This window comes from Agelaius phoeniceus, chromosome 6 (assembly GCF_051311805.1).
Source record: "Agelaius phoeniceus isolate bAgePho1 chromosome 6, bAgePho1.hap1, whole genome shotgun sequence".
Classification (NCBI taxonomy): domain Eukaryota; kingdom Metazoa; phylum Chordata; class Aves; order Passeriformes; family Icteridae; genus Agelaius; species Agelaius phoeniceus.
In genome coordinates, this window is record NC_135270.1 from 1,677,871 (window position 1) to 1,692,759 (window position 14,889).

The window sequence follows — 14,889 nt, forward strand, 5'->3', positions numbered from 1 at the left end:
TGTGCAGTGACTGCGTGGCATGTGTCAAACTATTTATGACTGGCTGAGGCCCCCTATAAAGTGGGCCTGCTGAGGCTTTTGTTAAGCCTTTAGGTTGGCAGATATGGGCTTTAGCTCATTTTCCCTTTCTGCACTTCAAGTAATTCCTGATTGTTTTTCTTCGTTCCTCTTTTATACAACTTCACATCTGCCGTCAGCAAGATGTTACTGTCAATGGGAGTCGGGGAGTTACAGCGTCAGCGCTGCTAGCTGAACTTGAACTTTCTCCCCGGTGGTTTTCTGTTTGCCTGCAGACCGAAACCTTCTTGAAGCTGCGAGTACATGACAACCTTTACGCTTCCTCAAAACCAGAACTTGAGCCGCCGAGAGGAAGCGCCCCGGGCTCCCCGTGCCGCGCTGTCCCTCGCAGCGCTTCCCCCCTGGCAGGTGGGGCCGCTTCGTCCCGCTCGGGGCCCGAAACCACCGGCACAGCTGCGGGAAACACCCCCGCGGAAACTGCCCGGGGAAACTGCCCTCAGAAACTGCCCCTCAGAAGCAGCCCCTCAGAAGCAGCCCCGCGGAAACTGTCCCCACAAACTGCCCCGCGGAAACTGTCCTCAGAAACTGCCCCTCAGAAACAGCCCCGTGGAAACCGCCCCTCAGAAACAGCCCCGCTCGGGGCGGCGGGGGACGCGCACCTTGCGCAGGTTGCGCGGAGCTCAGCTCGCCCTGCCGGGCAGGGCCGGGCCCGGGCAGGGCCGGGGCTGGGGCGGGCGAGCCGCGGGCCCCGCCCCGAGCCCGGCTAGCCGCGGCGAGGCAGTGCCGGCAGCATGAGGAGCGGCGGCGCCGCTGCAGCCGCTGGGTCCGCGGGACAGGCGCAGCAGGTGCGGTGGGGCCGGGCGGGGAGGGCAGCGGGGCTCGGAGCGGGACCCGCGGCCTGGCGCCGGGCACGGGGCGGCCGGGAGGGACGGAGGGAGCGCCCCGAACCGGGCTCTGCTCCGCGGGCGGCGGCGCTCGGGGCCGGCCGGGCCGAGCCGTGCAGGGCTGAGCTGAGCCGTGCCGGGCCGAGCCGAGCCGGGCCGAGCCGAGCCGGGCTGAGCCATGCCGGGCTGAGCCGTGCCGGGCTGTGCCGGGCTGGGTGCGGCTGGGCTGGGCCGTGCCGTGCCCCACCGGCGGGTCCGGGTGCGGCGCTCCCGGAGCCCTCTCGGACGGTGGCACCGCGCTGGCTCGGACGGCCACGCAGGAAAAGTCAAAATAATCTTTTCGCTCTGTGAGTAGCCTGCGATTAAGGCAGCCGAGCGCCTTCCCAACGTGTTACAACGCTGGAGCGGGCTGTTAGTTTGGACGCGTCCTAATGAGTGTGTTAATCAGGGTAACATCCTTCTCTGCTCACCTTTTGGGCTAATTGAGAATGGCATCTGCCGAGTTTCTCTTTGCGCTTCGAAGCGTTTGTTAATAGTGATTGTCTGGTCGTGTTCACTCCGTTTTTCATGTCTAAATTCAGCATGTGACTTGAATTCAGATAGCTGCCCCGTGGAGTGGTGATTGTACGTTTATTTGCTCCTATGCCTGTAAGGTTGAGTCAGTATCAAAAAGCTTTAAGTTTTCTCTCAAGTTTATTGAAACAGATCTGGAGGTCTCTGTCGTCTTTAAAAGCTGTTTACAATTGGCAACCTTGTTGGTGCCTTCAGCCAAAATGAGATCTGAGCATGGAAATTGAACTGCATTCTTGTATCTAAAGATGGTCCCTTGCAGGTCAAAACGTAGGCATGTTGGCATGGACAGGAAACTTCATGGCAGCGTGAACTTTTTTTTTTTTCCTGCCTTTCTTTCTGCCTTTCTCTCTCTGTAGAGACTCTAAACCTTTCAGTAAGGTGGAGCAGTGCAGTCCTCTGCTGCCAGTCACAGCTGGGGTGTAGCTGCCCCCTCTCTGACTCTGCTTTTGGTTTTGAGGAAGTTCTTAATCTCTCTGTGACTCAGTGTTCTAATCTTTAAAATGGCTTAATAAGACTTGTCACGCTTGCCTCCCAGGGACATTAACATCTAATTGATGCTCACGAAGTGCCTTGATCTGGCAGAAAAGAGGGCATCTTGCTTCCCTCATTTCGCCACTTTATTTTGGGTGCTAATTATATTACATGGGTGGAAAACAGATTGGCTGACGAGCGAACTGGAATTCATGTCTGTTATCATTGACACAGGCACTCTGAGTGTGTGCCCACTTATGCTTAGTTTGAGGTGTCCGGTGTTTCTCTAAAAACAGTGGGGTTTATCCTTTCTGGAGGATGAGAAATTGCACTGAAGCAGCAACAGACTTTTGCTCCTAACTCTACACAGTTTTTTCTCTGTGTATTATGAGGTCAGTAAAGGTTTTAAGAATTAAAACTGTTGACTCAACTCTCAGCATGTCCCTGATCGTAAATCTTACTCTGCCTGAATCTTACCATAGTCTCCGTTTTTGTCATGTTTTACTTCTTTAGAAATAGAGAAAACATACAAATTTACAGTTCTTTGCTTGAAAATACAAGCCTTAGAGTATAAAATGTATCTTTTTAACCGTTTTACTTGCGGCTCAAAGGAGTAATTAGCCACTTTACTCCCGTGACTTAAATCTTGCCCCATCTCCTCCTTATCGCTGCTGCCTCCCCCTCGGGCAGATAGCAGAGCCTGCGGCGGCAGTAGCAGGGCTCTGGCATGATGGGGTCACCATTAACCCACACCAGAAGACATCAGCAGTGTTCATAAATCAGCTGATGTGAGTGGGCACCCTGCCTTAACAGCACCGGCACCGTGGGTTTTTTCACCTAAAGCTTGGGGTGGCAGAATTCCCAGTCCTTTCCCTACATTTGGTTCCTCTGTAGGGCAGGTCTCTGTGCTGGGAGGCTGCTTTGTGACACGGCATTTGACTCATCCCTTTGGTTCACTTCTCCTTTTCACCATTGTTGCTCCAGAATTGTCCTTCCCCGTGCTAAATGGGAAAGCGTGCAGCGCTGATACCTGACAGCCTTGATGGACCTTGATCAACCAGCGTTGATACCTTTTAAAGCACTGCTTGATGTTTGCTAGTGCTGTTCTTTTCATGGTACTAGGAAAAAACATTGCAGCTGCATCTCAGAGTGTGTGTGTGGTAGAGGGATGAAGTTCTGCATGGAAACTGAAGCATTCTTCATTCCACTTCTTCTTGCCGTGTGGTCTGCCACAGTGATGTGACTTTGCCTGCCCTGTCTGTAAAATCAGGTGACTTTTCAACAAATTAGTACAAAGGAAAGCATGTAAAAATGGGAAATTGTCTCTGTTTCACTCTGAATTTCTTTTTTGCTTGTTTTTAGTTAATTTCCTCAATGTTGGTCTGAAGTTGTATGGCATTACCAGATCCCTGACATCAGTGCTGCTGTTTGTGAGGAGATCAGATTTCCTTCAGTTTTGCCTAGAATCTAGACAGATGATCTGAAAAGGTTTTGTTTTTATTAAGATATGCTGAAGCAGGGTTTTCTAGTCTCCTGTCGATATCCCATTCCTTGTGGAGGTGAGGAGCCTATGTTTTGGCTGGAGATGTTCTTTAAGTGTAAGAAACCAGACAACAGGAGAGCTAATTGCTCCCCGGTTTCTTCATGAGTATGCTTGAAGTCTTTCACCTCTTTTAGCACATACCTTGTATCTGCTCCAGCTGTCTCACTGCTCGGGTATTTTATAACTAGCACCTTGAAAAGGGGAAAAAAAGGGAAAGCTTTGAAATGCTATATGTTTCCCATTGGGACTCTCCCACGTGGCTGTGACATTTGTTGTGAATGCCTGGTAACCTGTGTCTGTTTCTTTGCCTCACTCTGCTTCCCCTGGTGTCAGCAGAAAAGCTCTCTCCTCCTAGAGGAAGAGGCTTTGCTTCTTAAGGGCATGGTGTGTTTTGATTCCCTTGAAATGAAGACAATATCAGGTCTGAAACTGAGATCTGCCTCCCAGTGGTCCTTCTGTTTTCTCAGCTTGCTCACGTGCGGGATCCAGAGTCAAGGAGCTACAGAAAGGCTGAGGGGTTGCTTTCTGTGTCTGTGCTGGCAGCCTGGCTTGCATGCATCTCTGGAATAGATGTGTACCTGTACAATAGGAATTTGGGGTGTGAGTTTTGTGTGTGAGCAAATTCTTGGCTGCACCTTTCCTGTTCGAGCTCTTTCTGTGTGAGGAGCCCATGAACTTGAAAAGTACAGCCTCCTCTCTGTGTCTGGCAGCTCGGCTGTGCAGGGAGGGCACACTGCTTCTTTCTCATCACTGGGACCAGTTTTGGAGGTGTTTATACAGCAAACTGACTCTTTCAGAAGTGGTATTAGTAGGTCAGGGTACATTAGTCCGATTCTGGAAAATATAGGTATTCTAAATTAAGGCTATTAAGCGTCCACTGATTCAGTGACTGTGCAGATACGCAGTTAATATTGTATTGTGACACATTCTGAAAATTGCTGTGTTTATTTTTGACCTGGAGAAGATGACTAACTCTTTCATGTATGCATAGTTACGTTTACAAGCAAGTAAAAACTTCCCCAAAATTATCTTTAGACTCCTAGTTCCATGAAAGGAAAAAAATTCAGACTTGTCCCTAACTTTGAGCTGTGTGTGCTATCAAGCCTTCTTTCTGCTCTGGGTTGATAACCCTGTTGGGTTTTCAGAGGTTTTATTTATCTCCTCCACATTTTTGTGGGCAATTTACTGTGTGGGGAAAGGAGCAAGAGCAACCCCATTCTGTGTAGGTAGGTGGTACCACAACACAAATTAGAAAGACACTACTGTGGTAGCTTATATTTAATTAAATTCTGATTGTTCTTATTTCAATGTCTCAGTAACACTGATGTAATTGGGAGAAAACTTGGGTTTGTTTTTTCTTGCTTTTGGCCCCCTAGAGCTGGGATGGCAAAACCTGGTGAGGCAGGTGGTTTATGGAATTGTGTGATGGAATTACGAGGACTAGATTTAAACTTTTGTTTTTGGCTCTGGCCTCTCCTCTGCTGTGCTCTGGAGAAATAATGGCAGCAGTTTCTCCAATTGCTGCATTCAGCCAAGGGGACATTACCAATTCAGTTTTTAAAATTACTGGGCCTGGCATTGTGTGTTGCGGAGTTTCAGCTTCCTCAAAAGCAGTTTCTTTGGATCTGTTAGTCCACCATAAATCCTTCTCAGACCTTTTAAGCTTGCAGCTTATTGCCTGTTTAGACTTCAGTAATGCCCAAAGGGGTGCTACAGTTCATAATTAATTCTCTATTGCTGCCATCGCCAAGCATCAAAATAGAATTTCCAAAGCCATGCAAAATTTTTGTTGGGAATAAGCAGGGATGCTTTGTAATCAGCTTTAAATAGTCCTGTGGTAATCCATCAGCCCTTAGACCACCCTTCCAGTACCAAAAGGGTACAAGAGAGCTGGAGAGGGACCTTTTACAGGGGCAGGTAGTGACAGGACGAGGGGTGATGGCTTTAAACTGAAAGAGGGCAGGATTACATTAGCTATCAGGAAGAAATTCTTTGCTGTGGGGAGGGTGAGACATTGGAACCATGATACTTTTATTATATAGTGTTACTTTTAGAAGACGAAGGACATTAAAATACCTGATTCTGATAACATATTTTGTCATTTTCATACCTGAATAGGTGATTCCCATAGCTAACTGGAAGATTTTAAATCTTCCAAGATTTTTTTTTCCCTAGCCTATGATGTGCAAATCATGTATGATGGAGTCCAGAGGAAAAAAAAAAAAGAAAAAAAGAACAGTTTTGTTAACAGCAAAGCAGAAGGTGGAGCAGAAGACAAATTTTCCCCTCTCTTTGAGAAGACTCGTGTTTGGCAGATAGTGGAATTCTTTTTTGTGTGTAATGGGATAAGAGTGTATTGCAAAGACCTTAATCTGTGTTATTGGCTGAGGTGAGCCCCATCTGCTAGTGGTGTCAGGGATGTGCAGTACCCTTGCCCTCTAAACCCATGCACACGGGGAGCAGCACAGAAAGATCTACAGAAACAAGTGCAGGCTCTGAAGGCAGTTGCTAAAAGCAAAGGGAGGAATTCAGAATGGAATGCAGTGTTCTCTGCTGACACCCTTTCTAGCTGAGGAAACCCTCTGGTTAAAGAACTTTACAAGATACTGGGTACTTTGTGGTTTCTGCTCATTCATAGTTTGACATCCTTTCATGCAGGTTCACCTGCTGTACATGCTTGTTATCAGGCTGGTTTTTATTGATTGTCTTTATGGCACCTTGTGGAATAATTTAAAATAGTAAACTGAGCTCATTAGAAGAAAAAATGGGCTTGTGTTGGGCTTGACTTCATGGTGGTAAATATGCACTCAGTGCTAATTACCCCCATGTCATCATTCACCCCAGCTGTGGGTCAGACACAGGATCTGCTTGTGCACTTGAATTGCCATGGCTTTGCTCCTTGCAGAGGCAGTAAAGGAGTGAGCATGCTGACACAAGAGCTTACTTCTCCAGGTCTCATTTCCATCCTAGGTGAACTCAGAGAACTTCTGATGGAATGTGATACCTGGGCTTGGATAATTTATGTGAACGAGTTCTCATTCAGATCTGATCTCCTGGCCTTCTGCTTGGTATTTGATTTTCCCCTTTTACTGAGTGCTACAAATTCCTATGGTTGCCACCAATGCAGCCTACTGTTTCTGTCAGTTCAGAAATTGTTTCAGTAATCACATGGCTGTAGGGACAGAAGAATATTGAAGTTTGGAGCCACTTTTAAGATTTCAGAGTGTGAATGCGGAGTGTAGGTTCCTCCCATTTCTATCCATGGATTTTTAAAAGTAACAGCTGACACCCCTGTGTACAATATTTGTGTTCAGAACATTCATGTGCTTGACTGAATGTCAGAAACATGCACATGGTTAGGGCTTGGACACAAGCTCTATAAATATGACCTATTAGTGCATTCAAAAACTGAGTTTGTGGATGTAATCAAGTACCTCTTGTTGTACTTACTCTCAGAAACCCTGCCCTTGCACCAAGTCAACATTAGGTGTCCCAAAAATGCATTAGGAAGAGCAAAGCTTGTGCAGAGAGCTAAATAGATGACAGTGAACCTGTTCAGACAAAAGAAACCATCTTTCTGTTGGGGGGCTGTGTATGAGAGGGAAGAAGGGTCTGGGTGGTTAATTTTATTTTCTGGAAGTGACTAGCACACATTTTTCAGTGCACCAAGCAGGCATCACTGTGTTTGTGCCCTGTTTGCTTGTGACAGCGTGGAGGAGCAGGGATTGGGTTGAATCTGTTGCCTGCACTGCTGGCACACAGCACTGTGTGATGCTGCCCTGCCACAGTGTATAAATAACCCTGTGTGGCACAGGGAAGGGGAGACAATGTGCAAATATTCACTGGTGTGCTGGGCCTTGTCCTGGCTGCTGGCACCTGGCTGGCCCTGGGTATCTGAGCTGCAGCACAGGGGTGATGGCTGATACAGCACTGTAGGAATGGGCTCTCTGTTGATGGAGTGACAAAACTGGCTTTTGTCTTTTCGAGAAAAGAAAAGAGCTCAGAAGTTTTTTTCTTTAATGAAATGAAAAGACACTTCATAGGGTTTGGGGGACTTCGCTTTAAACTTAGGGATAGCCAATTGGACAGCAGCTAAAAAGTCTTACTTGAGCAATTTACTAGAAAAAGAAGAGAACAAAGAAACTAATTGTTTTTGTGAGGTGATTTACTAAAAGCAAGAACTTTTTGCACTTGGCTTGGTTTTTCTTCGTAAAGAGTTTTGTTATTTTGCCTTTTATTAAAACTTCTTTGTTTCCAACACTACCACAGGAGCCATCCTGCTGATTTTATGCCTTCTAAGGTAGCTGAGCTATCTTGGGTGTGAAATAGATCTCCAAGAGCTGACGAGACCTGGCTGGAGGAGACCCCTGTATCACAGCACTCCCCAGCACCTACTGCAGAGCTGCTCTGCACGCTGCAGGGAGGCACAACCACGAGTGCCACAGCTCAGCCACATCTTATTTGTAGTTGGGAAGCTTAGATAAGCAGACAGGAAAATAGGTTAATGTGCAACAGGCCAGCTTTGTGCACATCGTGGGGAAAGGACTGCCTTTGGTATCCCCTGTGGAGTCATTCTGATGGCTACTTCACATATCAATGTCAGGTTAAAGAGGGCAATGCTATTTTCTCTCTCTCTGTTTTCTTTTTGACTGAGGAAGGAGTTGTGATTGTTTGCTGAATATGTTCACGCAGAGGGCTCCAGGATTGCAGAGTGCATGCACTTTGAGGGTTCCAGCAGAATTTCTGATGCTATTTCATGACAACTGCAGAAGCTTGACACCTTACAGCCCAATTTATGCATTTAGCTATAGACCACCACACCTGTCTATAGCTACTACCTGACTTAATGATTGATGGTATTAGTAACTTGTGTGTAGAAGCATCTTGGAACTCAGTTATGGAATCAAACATGCCTCCCAATTATTTTGTTTATCAGGCATTAATAGAGACCAAAAAGAACTATATGGCTGTTTCAGAGCAAGGTGAGATATTTTTGTGTGCTGTTCACAATACTCTTCCCTTACAGAGGTTAGTCCAAGGTTCTGCCTGACACTCAGTAAAACACATGAATAACTTAGTGCTGTGTTTGACAGAGTTTCTTGGCTCAGCTTTTTCTAAGGCAGCACCTGTATGCATCCCTCATGATTGTCAGGTGGTTCTGCAGAGCAGTGTCAGTATGAAACTTCTGCCTTTTGTTGTAAAGTTTTGTGGATTCTGACCCAGAACTTGATAGGATACATGTTTGGGATGCAATTTGGCTCATTTGAAATCTCAAGCCAATAGAACTGCAGCCACTGGCTTCTGAAAACCAGTTGTGTAATTATCTGAGTGTCGCTCTTAGTTCATTAATTTCCAAGATAAATCCAGGAATGACATACATAGTATAGCAGATTTACATTTGCACACAAGATTTAATTTAGAGGTCAATATTAATGCACATATATCAGAGGGGTTTTTTTGCTTTAATAGTTCTAGTGAACAAAGAATGTGAACCACTAGTTTTCAGCTTTATTTGCCCTTCTGAAGTAGCAAAGGATGGCAGGGTTTTCCTTGCCTCTCTCCCTAATCAGTTGCTATCCAGCTAGTGAGCCAACCCTCATGCAAAATGTATTGAAAGTGTGGGCAAGAGAGAGTTACTGGGACTTCTGCAAAGGCAACTTAATTAATGACTTTGCCCAACTTCCCTGCTGGTTTCATGAGGCAGTGTAGGGTTGTGATCAGAGCCTCTGGTGAGTTCATGGAAGCCTTCACTACATTTAGGTTTAATGACTGCTTCCTCTAACAAAAAAAAAAAAATGCCCCTTTGTCATACTAAGACTAACCTTGTGTTTTGAATCCAAATTTTCTATATTTCTTTTGGGTTTTGTCTGTTGTAAAATATTTAGCTGGGATATTTTGCCAGTCACAGGGCTGAAAAAAGTGTTTCTTTTAATTTTGGAGGAGGAGATGAAGTCAAACAGTGTTTTCTTCCTTTTGGCTGATGATTCTATTATGATTATAATGGCGATTCTGATTTCTTCAGGAAGAATATGCAGAGCAGTGAGCGCTTGTCTCTTTTCTGCCAGGTCTGGGGAATTTAAAATGAAAACTAATAGATTATTTTGGACCTCATCACTAGAAACTAGTATTGGAAACACAATTAGAATGAAGCAAAAAAGGTAAAATTTACATTAATTATTCAATTACCAAACAGATCTGTATTCACATGGAGCGTCTCCGTTAAGTGTATATGCATTTCCTTTCTATTTTTGTCAACGGAATCCACATTTCTGATATTTCTTACTTGATAAAGTTTAACGTTAAAAAGAGTATTTGTAGTCGCTGTCCTGTGTGAAGAGTTGTTTTTGTTTGGCATCTTGTGATATGTTGGGCTTTTTTTTATTATTATTATTCATAAGGTTTCTCAAGCTTCATCTGCAATGCTCTGGCTTTCCCGTAGTCACTGGTCCGTGGGAGGGGGAGGTAAGGAGCAATTCCCTTTCTTTCAGCCAGGTATTGGCACGGGCACTATGTGCTTAGTCATGTGCTGTGCTGATGGCGAGTTTCGCTGGGCACACCCTGGCAGGGGCAGTCCCTCCCCTGCTCTCAGCAGAGCCATCCTCTCCCTGCTGCAATTGGAGATGACTGGGCTTGTTTTACAGCACTGACGCTCTAATGATAACCTTGCCAATGCTCAGGAGAGGTGGAGGCAGCTGAGCTTTTTGCTGCTATAGCAGGTTTGAAAATTTCACTAGAGATGCTGTGACTTGAAGGTTTTGGTCAGTGTCACTTACAAGGCTGTTGTGAACTTCTGTCAGAAAATGTCAGAGTGGCAGTGAGACTTAGGCTAAAGGTTCTTCCACCAAAATTCTACTTTAATTGCCCTTTCACTTTCTTTGCCTTCACCTTTACCTGTTTCTTTTGTCCCCTAAGTCTGTATTCTAGATTATGTTCTTATCACTGTTGACTAAACTTCCAGCAGTAAAATTGTCAGCTTTGAGCTGTGAGATGCACCAGTGAGTGCAGCCTTGCAGGGCTCAGAAAAATAGGGTATAGGCAAGAAAGGGGAGAAAACCACCTGGTAATTGTGTAGGTACCTGTTGCTAAAATCTGGGGATTCTGTCTGGGAGTGCAAGGACGTTGTATTTATTGTATTTAACACCCAAAGTGTCTGTGCCTGTCAGAGCTGGGTGCACTCTTCCCCTCATCACTGTTCCTCACAACATTTGTTATGCTCTTATGGGCACATGTGTAAGAAATGTCAACTGAGTCATTATTGGGGTGGATGTTCTTCCAGCAGGTGTTTTAAAGGCAAAATTTCAAGTCTCTGGACAAAAAGAGACCAAATTGCCAGTCAGGAATTTATAGTATGGAAATAGGTGAGCCCTTTCTCTTTGATCCAAAGCAGTTCTCTTTCCTGACACCCCTCTGTCCTGCTGCAGGTACATGAGGGCAGTTTGGCAGCACCAGTCAGGGCTGGTGTGCAGGGACTGCCTTTGAGATGGAGCCTTTCACATTGCTTCTGCATGAAAAGGCAGGTGGGTTTGATTTTTAACAATACACCACAGTCATGTTGTTTAATCTGCTACAAAATTCAGACATCTGCCTTTCTGAGCAGCTGTAGCAGGTACATGCAGTGCCTCTTCCAGACTCAGGTTTTATTTTGCCCAAACCTATTTTAGATTTCAACTCCACAGAGGTGAGCAGAGGTGCCCAGGGTGTTTCCTCTCCTACTCCAGCACTTGCAGACCGGGAGTGGTGAAGCCACATCAGCAGTGGCTGTGCTGGATGTCCTTGTTGTGATCCTTGCCCCTGCCTGCCGGGCTCTGCCTTAAGCAGATTTACTCAGCTGACCTTTTAACCCACTGGAGATGATCAGAGCTCTGCCCTAAGAGCTGCCAGACCAGACAGGGTGGCCCTGCCAGGAAAGGTAAAGGAGCCAGCACCTAAGTGCAGCTGCCCCAGCAGCAGGAATTTGGGCTGGAAGGGGCCTGTGCAAAGCTGTCAGCTCCTGTTTTTGGAAAGCAAGGGTGCTCTCTGCCTGGTGCTGCACTGACCTGAAAATACCGAGGTGAGCTGTTCATGTGTTGCCATACCCTGCCTGCCAAGATGCCTTGGGGAAATGGGCTCTGCAAAAGTTGATTCATAATTAGATGATATGCTGGATATTAGGAATCCAACAAAGTGCTGCCTTCTGCACTTTTTTCTAGTAATCTCCCTTAGACTCTGTTTATATATTAATGGGCAACATAAGCAGGGTTGTAGCAGCCAACTCAACATTTGTAACTTCCCGATGTCCCCGATGGAGCAGCACACATTCAGTGGGTCAGAAGCTCCTTTTTATCCTGTTTTTTGTCCCTTTGGTTGGTTTCTGTTTGGATCCTTCATTTGCATGAAGGTTTAAGGCTCTGGATTGCCCCATTACAGTTCTGTCCAGGCTGGCTGGTTTCACTGGGCGTGGTGCACTAAGGTGTAATATGGTACATTGAGTACCCTATTTCTTATAACTGCCCTTTTCACCCCTTTTACAATATAATAACCAAACTAACAGTACATGCTTAACGATCTATCAGCTATTTTACAACAGTTTCTAACCTATTTTTAACAAACTTGTACCTCTTTGCAATTTTTTTAGTCTTCTTTTGTGCAAACCTATGGCATCTTTTGTCCAGTGAAGAAAACAGGATTCTAGCACTAATAGCTTGTCCTGTCAATCACAGAAAGCTAGGAATAAACTATTCTGGATGACGCTGGCTTATGCATTGGGCTATCTGGTAAGCAAACCCTCGGTTACCAAGGCTCTTGAGGTTTTTCTGTGTGTTACCTTGTGCTGCTCCCCCAGGCAGGGCACTCACTGGTTGTGCTCCCTGGCAGGACTGGTGGTCAACAAAGGGCAGAGGTGGAAGAGCCCCTGCTGTGTGTGGTGGAGGGAGGCAGAACTCTGATCACGGAGGACAGATAAACCATCAAATGAAATGCAGAAAAAGTTTCTCTTGTGGCAGGCTCCACGTCATTAGTGGCAGCAGGAGCACTGGAATATGTGCTCCCAAGCCCAGCCACTGATATTCCCTGGAGCTGTGTGTGTGTGGTTTCAAACAGGCAGTTTGAGGTAGCAGGTTAATCTGCCTAGAGAGGAGCCCATTTCCCGCAGGCACAGACTGGTCTGTGATGGGCCCAGTTTGGAAGGAATTGCCTGAAGCTGATAGCATCCGTGGAGAAGTTGTGCTCAGTCTGGCTTTGGTATAGGAACAGGAGGGCTGGGAGCCCTGCCCAGCTGCACCAGGAGCAGCACCAAGGGGACAGGGATGTTCTCAGCCTGACCTGGGATAGCCTGTGCTGCACACAGGAGGTGCTGGAGGATTTGAACTTCGTGTGCTTCACAGTGCTCTGCGCTGGCAGGAATGAGGGCAGGGGTAAAACCTCTCATGTTGTACCTTAAGGAAATGGGCTAAGTGACTGTTGCAGTCACTTCCAGACTTCCTTTCATAAGGTTTTCTGATTTAGAAATGCATTGTGGAAATACCTGGCATATCAGCTTTTGTGGGGTTTTTTTGTTTTGTTTTGTTTTTTTGGGTTTTTTTTTTTTTTTTTCCCTTGGTGTGGGTGAGCTCATAGTATGTAAATTGTTTCCTTTTGGACCTGGTGTGCCAACTGTCCCAAACTTTATTTTATGCAGCATATCACTGACTTGTTCTCTTTGGTATTCCAAGTAGCAGTTCCAAGCAATTGTTGGGGGAGGGTAAAATATATTTTAAAAATCCCTATCTGGGTAGAAAAGCTGAGTTTTTGTGCTGTTTTCATGTGTTTGTGACCTCAGAGCCCATATAGTGAGCTCCAAGGATGTCCTTCTTTTGAAAGACACTGCAACAAAGCCTGTTCTGTGCAGATGGCTTTTGGGGCACTGGTTGTGTTGGTATTTAATCACACTGGGAATACAGTATTAGGGCATTAGCCAACTCCTTATTCCTAGTAAACTAAACCTTGATAACTGGAGCATAAAGATCTGGTTACACATTTCAGTGAAATAAAAGCAATACTGTTTACCTGCATGCAGAAGAGAGGGAGAAATCTGTACTAATATAGAAACAGAATGAAGTCCAAGCCAGTATAAGGTCTTGGGCTCAGTAACAAAATGTTTTAAAAAAAATCATATTTGTCAAGTGGAGAACTAAACAGTATTTCTTATGTGTGGATAGTTTAGATTCACACATTTTTCTCTCCATCCTTTTTTTGAAGGTCAGTTCTCCGTTCTCCTTCTTGGTCTCTATAAATTGGGGAATACTAAAGCTCTTTGAACTGCATATTAAGGAACTGTAATAATGAAACACATCTTCAGTTGGTCTGCTTTGTGTTGGTACATTGGATGAATGGATTCTGGGTTTCCTGATCAGCAGTTGGATAAAAACTTCCAGTGTGCTGAACATCCCCATTCCCCAGTCCCTGCTCTTGGCAGAGCAGGCACAATGAGGGAAGAATGTGATGCCCAGGGGATCAGCTAAAGCAAAACCAACTTGACCCAAGACGTTTTCTGCAAAGCACTTGCCTTCCTAAATTGTTGTTTTCTCTAACAAAGCCAGTTCTAATCAGCACCTTGGGTACTGGGCACTCTGTGAACCCAGAACCAGTTAATCCCTTCCCTTTCTGAAAATTACAGCCTCTTTGAGAGTTGGGCACCAAAGCAGCTTTAGCTCTGTCTTCCTGTGGCTGTAGGGAGAAATGTGATGCCTCTTATCTCCTCTGCCCTGAAAACACCATGCTCAAGTGAGCACCATGCAGCCACACATGGCAGCGTTTCAGGATCCCCAATCAGCTGTGGCTGCTCCACACAACCTCATGGCAATAAATGGGAATGAAGTGGCAGTGCTGCCTCAGAACTTCCTGGGTCTGTGTGACATACTTGTGATGTTTCTGCACTTACACAGGCTCAACGCTTTAAATGCCCTGTTCACGTTGCCTTTCAGGTATGTGTGTTGATGCTGGCCACAGATGCATGCTTTCACTGAGAGATTTTGGCTCTTCTGTGCAGTAAAAGGAATGTTAGGACTAGATGACAGTGAACTAGGACTAGATGACAGGTTTCTAAAAGGAACCTTTTAGAAAAAAATCCACATTGTCCTTTGCCTTGGCCCTTCAAAAGTGCTTGCATTCTGCAATGTCTGCCCACTTACATGCAGTGAAATACAGGTGCATGATAAAGTAAGTTTTCCAAGTGAATGGATGGTAATGAAGATCGTGATAACATCTACATATCATAGCACAGGTCATTCAGTCTGGGAGATGACTGGAAGCAAATGGCCATTGTTGCATAGAAACTTCAATAGAGAAAGGTGCAACCTCTGACCTTCAATACTGATAGGACTTACATAGAGAAAAATAGGCAGGGTGATGAACAATTATGGTTAAGAAGTGGTTTTTTTGGTA

General features: G+C 45.6%; 1 protein-coding gene across 7 annotated transcripts in view; it reads left to right on the plus strand.

Moving 5' to 3' along the window:
- Window positions 1-770: 770 nt before the first annotated feature.
- Window positions 771-14,889, plus strand: part of MICAL2 (microtubule associated monooxygenase, calponin and LIM domain containing 2) — a 121,826-nt gene continuing 107,707 nt past the window's right edge. For all 7 annotated transcript variants that reach the window (XR_013182638.1, XM_077179476.1, XM_077179471.1 and 4 more), the window contains exon 1: window positions 771-863. The gene's annotated coding sequence lies outside the window, so the exon portion shown is untranslated. The remainder of the gene's footprint in view (window positions 864-14,889) is intronic.